Source organism: Bos mutus, chromosome 27 (assembly GCF_027580195.1).
Source record: "Bos mutus isolate GX-2022 chromosome 27, NWIPB_WYAK_1.1, whole genome shotgun sequence".
NCBI lineage: Eukaryota > Metazoa > Chordata > Mammalia > Artiodactyla > Bovidae > Bos > Bos mutus.
The window spans coordinates 9,520,959-9,530,674 of record NC_091643.1 but is presented as its reverse complement, the minus strand read 5'-3'; positions in this window follow the sequence as shown (position 1 = coordinate 9,530,674).

Sequence of the window (9,716 nt, the reverse complement as noted above, 5' to 3'; positions counted from 1 at the left end):
ATACACACATTTAGTAGACATGGTTCGTTATCCAACCAATGTCTATTTCTCCTTCTTCCTTGCTAATAGATCCTATTTTGTGTAAGTATGCACCCTGTGCCTTCCAAGGGAAAGAGATCCAGTTCCTGGGGGTAGATTCCACTTCATTTAACCACATCTGGTCATTCCATCTCCCCACCAGTGGTTGGCTTAATAATAAGACACCATCCCAGCCCATGATACAGGGTGGGACCATTACCAGGGCACTTCTGAGAAGGGAGTTCTCACTCCCAAGAATGAGACGAAGGAAGACACCTCCCTCTTGTCAGGTCTGGATACAAGGCCTGGAACAGCCCCAGCCACAGTTCTCCAGTCTGAGAATGGAGCCAGACCTCTTGTTATGTGGAATAATGAATTGTCTTTTGTTTAAGCTGGTTGTGTCAGGGTTTTCTGTTCCAGCAACTAAAAACATCTACTCCAATAATGAGAGTAACATAAAGAGCTTCTATTTGAAAATTTCCACCCACAATTACGCATACCCAAGAAGTATATTTCCACCTCGTTACAAAACCTTGATGGAGAAAATGTTTATTTGGTAGAAGGGAGTGATTTTTATTTACGAAGATTTCCCCCACAATTCCTTTATACCACAAGGTGTACAAATTTTCTACAGAAATACCTGTGTTCCTGCTACGTTTCAAATGGATAACCAACAAGGACCTATTATATGGTGCAGGGACTTCCCCTCAATATTATATGACAGCCTGAATGGGAGGGGAGCTGGGGGAGAATGGATGCATATGTATGTATGGCTGAGTCCTTTGTTCACCTGAAACTATCACAGCCTTGTTAATTGGCTACACCCCAACAAAAAATAAAAAGTTTTAAAAATACCTGTTACACACTTAGGAATTTTTCAAGAGAAGCCTTGTTTTAAAAGGGTGTACTTCTGGTGTATGGGCTTCCCTGATAGCTCACTTGGTAAAGAATGCGCCTGCAATGCAGGAGACCCTGGTTCGATTCCTGGGTTGGGAAGATCTGCTGGAAAAGGGATAGGCTACCCACTCCAGTATTCTTGGGCATTCCTTGTGGCTCAGCTGGTAAAGAATACACCTGCAATGCAGGAGACCTGGGTTCGATCCCTGGGTCGGGAAGATCTCCTGGAGGAGGCCATGGCAACCCATTCCAATATTCTTGCCTGGAAAATTCCATGGACAGAGGAGCCTGGTGAGCTACAGTCTGTAGGGTCACAAAGAGTCGAACATGACTGAGTGACTTAAGCTATGCCTTTGACTTATCTGTGCCCTGGCTTCTTAACAAAGGCCAATGCTAACAGGAGTGAGCAGCCCTTGCCTATTTGTGAAGGAGAAAGCAGATGGAGTCCTCATCACTGTCCATATGTGTTTCTCCTCGAATAGTTACTTTGGTGTGGGACTTCCCTGGCAGTCCCATGATTAAGACTCCATGCTTCCACTGCAGAGGATACAGGTCTGATCCCTGGTTGGGAAACTAAGATCCTTCAAGCTGCAATGAAGATCAAAGACCCTGCGTGTCACAGCTAAGACCAGGCACAGTCAAATAAAAATAAATATATTTAAAAAAAAAAAACCTAGCTACTTTGGTGTGCCCCCAGAGTCTATTATTCTAACCAGTCAACCCAAAGTTGTTAAGTCATTGAAGATGAAAACGAAACCTAAAACTTGAGGGTTTAATACCCCCAAATATCACCAGAAATCCTCATTTTTAAAGAAAAGTAAAAATAGCTTAAGTCACTGTCATAAGGAAGAACATAAGAACCTTGGTGAGGCTTAGCCATGTCTTGAAAGTGGGCAGTCAGAAGTGGGCTACTTCTAGGCCTGTGGTGTCCCAGCTCAAGTGACATCCCTTGGGTTGAATCTTTCAAGGCAGAGAACTGATGGGGGAGATTTTGTGATAAAATACTTTATAGGGGAGATGGATGCAGCAAAGCAAGAATCCCAAAGGCAGTCTTGACATCTACACTCTTACCTGAGAAGTGGGCAGTCTGCTCAGGTGAGCAGACAGTTGTCTCCAAAAGAGAGAAGTGAAATTGTTTATAGGTTCACAGTGTTATATTTCCCAGGAAAGTTTTCCAGTAACAAACAACTTAGTCAGGCTTTTCTGGTGATCCAGTGGTTAAGAATCCACCTTGCAATACAGGGGGTACCAGTTTAATCCCTGGTCTGGGAAGATCCCATAAGTATCAGGGCAACCAAGCCAGGGCACGACAACTATTGAGCCTGAGCTCTGGAGCCTGGGAACCACAGCTCCTGAGCCTGCGTGCTGAGATTACTGAGGCCCGTGTGCCTGGAGCCTGTGCTCAGCAGCAAGAGAAGCCACTGCAATGAGAAGGCCGTGCATGGCAGCAAGAGAATAGCCCCCGCTCTCTGCAACCAGAGAGAAAGCCCGCACACAGCAACGAAGATCAGCACAGACATTGCAAAAAAAAAAAAAAAAAACTTAGTCCTGTTGACACAGTGGGTCTCAGTGTTGTCATGAAGGATCGTGCGTCTCAGGCAGTAAGAGGGAAAGATTTGAATTCAGAGGCAAAGAGAGAAAAGGCACATGTCCCGTCACGTGGCCCAGTCTTCTCCACTATGTCCCATCCAAGAAGGGGCCTTGTTTTGTTTAGTTTTAACGACAGTGACTTCTGAACGAGCTCTAACCATACGCATGCGTTCATGGCAGCTATTTTGTACCAAATCCTGGCCATGCCTGTGTGACCTCCGGCACGTCACACATTCTCTGAGCCTTCATTTCCACAACTAGAAAAAAATCAATAATACCTTCCAGGGTTGGTATGTGGATTAAACCACCTGACAAATGCAAAATGAACTTAGCATGGTGCCCGGAATTGTTCAATACGTATATTAGTTTCCCTTGTCTTTCTTCAAGGAACTTATAAAAACTTTAGAGGAGCACAGATAACCTAGGTGATAGGTGACTAGCAGAGTGTCAGACTGCACAAGCCAGCAAATGTCCAGTGGTTGTAAGTGCTGGAGACAGCAAGCTTTGGAGGCTGGGGCGTGTGGGTGTGTGGGTGCGGGGTGCTCAGGACAGGCTCCATGGAGAGGAAGGGGGCCCACGCCAGGCTTGAGAGCTCTTGGTGTTTCTCTGATTCCTACTGGGAAGAGTCCAACATGGCATTTGCTTCAGTCCCAGGACTCCGGAGTTGCATTGACTACTGGTACGTGATCATAGAATACAGCAAGTCCCCTACAGTAAGTCCCCTACAGACAAAAGAGGCCCATGCCGAGTCCAATCTGTCCGTAAGTCCAACAAAGATCGCCTAGGCACCCAACGAACACAATCAGCTATATATCTCTGCTTTTCTGCTTGCCTCCTGACATCCTGGTCTTGAAATAAAGATGCTGCCTACTGTACTCTACACAGTAAAGTACACAAAAGCACAACCACATGTAGAAGATGCACACACGTGGCAGTGTATGCCAGACACGCGAAGTAACTTGTGATTGAACACGCAAATGCACGCTTGCATCTTGGAGCATTCACAATTTGAAGGTTCATACGTAGGGAGCTTACTGCACTCTCTTTACCCTCAGGAGTTCACTGTAACCCAGACCTCCACATCTGACATACCCTGACGCACTGTAGGATAATTCAGCTGTAAGCAGATGGCTGAGAAAATAAGGTGTCTACGTTGTAAATTGTAGTAAGATGTTTACATTGAATGTATGCAAATACATCAAATTTAAGAGACATCATCTTTCTTCAATAAATGGAAAACCATTTATGGATCAATGATCATAAATAAAAGATAACTTCGAAGATAAAAATAATGAAAATAAGTGCTCTGTCCTCCCCACAGATCTCCCCAGGAGAATATCATAAGTACCTGGATAAGTACCTCTTTTCCCTTCAACACAAGCTCTATCCTGAGTCCTTGGATAGAGGACTCTATTCTTGACCTCAGCGCTTGAAGAACTACTTGCATAAACAAAGACTCACAAAGATGCCCTTCATCTGTTCTTTTGAAGCCATGGAACCCAGAGAAGGTGGCTGGCAGCCAGCCCTCCACCTTTTGTCTCCTAATCTGGTCAGTTTAATTCCCCAGAACCAAAGCTGCTCTCAGGCAGCAGGTATCCTTCAGCTAAAGAAGGGAGACGGAGAGAGGAACCTGAGACCCACAGCCCGAGGTTTCCAGCCTCAGACCTGTCTCCTGCCTAAGATCCATCCCCCGTCTGAGGACACCACTTGGTATGCCTGCACCAGGAAACAGAGGTTGTTGGCTCTCTATGCCTGGGAGGCACAGTGGTTCCGCTTGCCCTTTATCCTCCTTTGACTGTAAGGACTCCTTGCAAAACTCCACAGACTAAAACTCCAATTCAAAAAGACACATGCACCCCGATGTTCATAGCAGCATTGTGTACAATAACCAAGACAAGGACATAACCTACATGTCCATCAACGGATGAATGGATCGGAAGATGCGGTCCGTATACACGCTGCAATGCTGCTCAGTCATAGAAAGGAACAAACTTTTGCCACTTTCGGCAACACAGACGGACCTAGAGGTTATCATACTCAGCGAAATCAAAGGCAAATACCACATAATACCACTTAGGTGTGAAATCTAAAAAATGGATGCAAATGAATTTATTCACAAAACAGAAAGAGACTCACAAAGAAAACAAATTTATGATTACCAAAGTGGAAGGGGAAAGGGATAGACTAGGAGTTTCAGATTAGCAGATACACACCACTGCATATAAAACAAACAAGGATCTACTGAATAGTACAGGGAACTATATTTTATATCTTATAATAACCTATAGTGGGAAAGAAGGTGAAAAAGAATGTATGTGTTTATATGTATGTGGATAACTGAATCTCTTTGCTGTGTACACCCAAAACTAACACAATAGTGTAGATAACTACACTTCAGATGAAACTCCCTAAACTGTTGTGAGCCTGGGCTCCTGCTCACAAGCATTCCTACAAGCCTGAGTGAAATCACACCTCAAACTGTGGCTCTGTCAGAGCCGCTGTGACATCTTGGCCAGCGTAGAGTCCACCTAAGTCTAAAACACCTACGTCTAACAGTCTAAAACTCTAAAAGCAGGCATCGGAGGACTCCCTCATAGTTATAAATTGGACTGGAGGGAAGAGGCCTGCAAGGGACCAGGGAGACCCAGACCCACCAGACGTGATGGTCCAGCCTCTGACTCAGTTCAGTTAGGATGCCTTTTCACTAAACTTCATAGAGACATCTGTAATTCAAGAGTGACTAGAGATCAGCCTTTTTCAGAAAACTCTCTTGGGAAGGAGGGTGTGGGAGGAGCAGAGACTAGAGCCCCCCACTGGTAGAGAAGAAAGTGAGACGCCTGGCAGAATAGGAGGATGCTGGGTGCTGTCCCTGGAACCTTCCATTTACACTTCAGAATAACTCAGAAGGATGAGTATTATTAGCCAATTGGAAGAGGCCATGAAGTAACTTGCCTAAGATCACCCAGTTACAAATCATGGTGAGTGAGTGAGTGAAGTTGCTCAGTTGTGTCCGACTCTTTGTGATCCCAAGGACTGTAGTCTACCCGGCTCCTCTGTCCATGGAATTTTCTAGGCAAGAGTACTAGAGTGGGTTGCCATTCCCTTCTCTAGCGGATCTTCCCAATGCAGGGATCAAACCCAGGTTTCCTGCATTGCAGGCAGACGCTTTACCATCTGGGCCACCAAATAATTCACATCATTGTATTTCCTCCCACACCTTCCTTCTCAGAACGTTGGTGATTTGAGCACCACTTCCCTAGTCTCACCATATACGTGTCCATGTGTGCTATAGCTTACTGGACATTTTTCTTCAAGTGGAGCCCTTTAAAAAAAAAATTGGACTATAAGTTGCTTTACAATGTTGTGTTAGTTTCTGCTGTACAAAGGCGTGAATCAGCTATATATATATACACACGTCCCCTCTCTCTTGGGCCTCCCTCCCAGCCCTCACCCCAGCCCTCCAGAGCACAGAGCTGGGCTCCCTGTGCCAGTCTGCAGCTTCCCTGCAGCTGTCTGTCTGTCTCACGTGTGGTGGTGTGCATGTCAGTGCCACTCTCCTGACTCATCCTGCCCTGCCCTGCCCTGCCCTGCCCCTCCCACTGGGTCCGCAAGGTCATTCTCGAGCTCTCTGTCTCTTTCTTTTTAAACTCAAACTCGTTCTGTATTTATGTATTCAATTATGTTTACACTGAATATATGTAAATACATTCTACTCAACAGACACCATCTTTCTTCAATAAATGGAAAACCATGTATGGATCAGTGATCACGAGTAGACGAGAACTCCGAAGATAAAAATAATGAAAATCAGTGTCCTGCCCTCCCCACGGATCACCCCAGGAGAACACCATAAGTAACTAGATGAGGAAAGAATGTCAGCACAGGTTTGGGTGGAAGAGAGAGGCTGGGGAAAATGACCTCCCTGGCCATGTGGGCCTGCTATGGTCAACGGCCTGTTTTCATGTATAAGAATGAGTTTTCCAGCTTTCGTGATAAATGCTTCCCAAAAAAGAAGTGTTTTATAACATGTGAAAATTAAAAGAAAGTTACACATCCATGTCCATAAAGGATACAGCCACGCCCATCCATTCACACGCGGTCCACAGTTGTTCTCACTCTGCGGCTGCTACACACACACCACCCAACCTATAAGACAGAAACTAGTTTCCGCCTGTCCTGCAGGCGATCTGCTGACCTTTGACCCCAGGGCTGGCGGGCAGTGCTTTACAAGTGAGTCCAGTCTGTTGTCTTTTGAGCTGCAGGGCTCCTTTCCTAGCTGCTATCCAAACCAGTCACTGTCACTTCAAGGGACCCCTTGGGTCGAACCTCCAAGCTCCAGTTGTCCTGATTCATCCCAAGTCCGGGGACAGCCATGGAGAGGGTCCCCGTGTCATACCTTGAGTGTGGATGACGATGATGGTGGTGGTGATGGTGGTGATGATGAAGGGGAAGAAGGAGGAAATGGGAAAGAATAACATCAAGATACCACAAAGGATTCATGGACATGGCTTGGTCTAGTCATCAACCCAGTCCATCCCACACCACTGCTATGAGAGAGATACTATTATTGGCCCCATTTCACAGATGAGAAAAACCAAGCCTGGAACGGGACATGTAGTCAGCGGCACAAGGATGCATAAGGGATGGTGGCTCGGTTATCACTCAGTGTTCCAGCTCCTAGCCTGGATCTTACTGCTCTGTCAGAAGGCCACCCCCAGTACCTTCAGAGTTTCAGAAAGCCCTAAGATTCTTTGTTGCAATCATGACTGATTTTGTTCAACCCAACTGAACTGAACTGAACTGCTTACTCACACCAGGGGAGGTCCACAGCAGAGAAAGCTGATTCTCAGAAACACTATTAAAGTTAAAAAAAAAAAAAGGAGAAGAAGAAGAAGAAAATGTTGCAGAAAGTGTGTCATCCACAGAAAGTATTCCCAGAGTGACCCAATTTCCAAACCCCAAATCAAACAGTAATAAATTCCCCACCTGTGGAACCCAGATCCCTGGGCAGATCTCAGAATCCTCACAAGAGACCAAAGAATCCATCTATGCATCATGGCTTTAGAGAAATGAATAACATTCTGTATATATCAGTGGATTTTTAAATGGATTAAATGTTGGGGTTTAGAAAAGAAATTGATTTAAACGGATTATTGAGCTTGCAGTATCTTTTTGTCACTCGCCTTCCATTCCCAATCAAGAGTTACTAAATTGGGAAAACTATCATCTACAGTATCCTCACCCCAAAAAGTGACTGGGGACTCTGACTGCAACATTTAGCCTGACACCAGAACCAAATGTTTACAGCTGGTGCTTTCCAAGCAAACTCGGGTGTGTGGGCACTGAATTCAGAACCCTTTCATTTCCATGAGTCTTTCAAATCGAATTACCTAGTTCTGTCTGTGTATATCCACGGGAAATGAACATGTACAAAATTTATTCTGAGTCACATCCAGAGGCTTCTTCTAGAAAGAGATTATATTTTTTTGCCAACTGTGAAGAGGGCACTGGCTAACATCAGCTCTGTTTTCTAGTAATGTTTTCTGCCTCGAGCCACAGGGAGCGCTCTGTGCATCAAAGAGCTGGATGCAACCATTAATCAGGGTCTCCGCGGATAGAATTTCCACTCTGGGCAAGAGATGCTGATAACCTCAGAGGACCGTTCTGATTCAAAATCTATTATTCTAAGTTAAAGCCCAGGAACATTTTTCTGAGGCGATCCCAAAGAAAATCTAATAACTCTGGGCACACAATACCTCTTGTTCATCATTCACCTGCTTCTGCAGCCTGAGCCCCTAGCTATCCGTTACGTTCATAAAGAGTAGAAGATTTGGCTTCTGAGCTGCAATTCAATATGTGTGTAAAAGTGATATGAGGCTCGTGCCCATCAAGAGGGCTGTCGTCCAGGGAACAGGGCAGGCTTTATTAGTTCCTCGTCAATTAAACAGGGAAACATTCAGGCTCCAAGAGGAACTCTGTCTCGGGGGCGACAGGGAGAGATGGTTTGTCTAAGAGAGCAGAAATCCCCTGGGGACAATGGAAGCTCTGTTTCACATGGGGAAAGGGTGGGGGTCCTTATCTGCCTTCAGTAGCGATTTTCAGTGAGAGAGAAAATCCTCTTGTGAAGGAAGGAGTAAGGAACAAGAGACCCCCAGGGGCTTTTGCAAACTCCATGCCCTTCCACATCAAGATTCTGGCATGTCCTAGAATATGTCTCAACGCATATACCCATTCTTCCATGGGACTCTATACAAAAATGTTATTGGCAGCAGCGCCTTCTAGACCCCAACACGCTGGTGCAGAGAGTGGAGAACCTCAAGCTGGGACAAGTGTGTGTTCCCTGGGGACTGGAGGGGCTGATGTGTATTTGGTGATCTTGTGATAGACAGTTAAAGGCAGGGACTGTAACAAAACGATGTTTGGGGACTTCCCTGGTGGCCCAGTGGCTAAGACTCCATGCTCCCAATGCAGGGTGTCTGGATTCAATCCCTGATCAGGGAACTAAGATCCCATATGCCACCTCTAAGACCTGGTACAGTAAAATAAATTCATTAAATAAATAAAAAATAATTTAAAAACATAAAAGAAATGATGCTAGAAAATGAGACTGAGGCCTGATCACGGAGGGTCTTGTGTGCCTGGTGAGAGGCTTCAGCAGGTTACAGAGCCGTTAAGGTTCTGAGAAGGGGCATGATGGGGAGTGATGAATATCACTGTCAGCTACCTCCTGGGGGCATGTGCTTGGATCAGACACAGGCTTCAAAAACCAAGGGAAGAAGCTTTGACTGGGAACAGTCATTGTGGTATCACCAGGGTATAAGTGGTTGATGAGGACATAGGAAGCCTGAGACCACCCAAGGAAATAGAATACGGGCAGGGTGGAGAGAAAATTAGGAACCTGTGCATGAGATGAGAAAGCAAGAACCAAATAGCACAAGAGCAACTCGGGAAGAGAAGAGAGCAGGGGGAGCCACCCAAGCACCAACACCTCTTTGGGGACTGAGGTGGGAGGGTGCAGGGATCCAGCAAACCGAAATCCAGGGTGATGGCTTTGGTGATGTTGATTTCATTTTTGATAAATACTAAAGAGGAGAGCAGTGATGAGGAGGTCAGATGGTCAAGAAGACCATCAGGGCCAGAATGTCGAGTGTGACCTGACTCTGACCGTGGGACCTTCTGAAAGTCACTCTTGGGGTCCACTGTCTCAACTG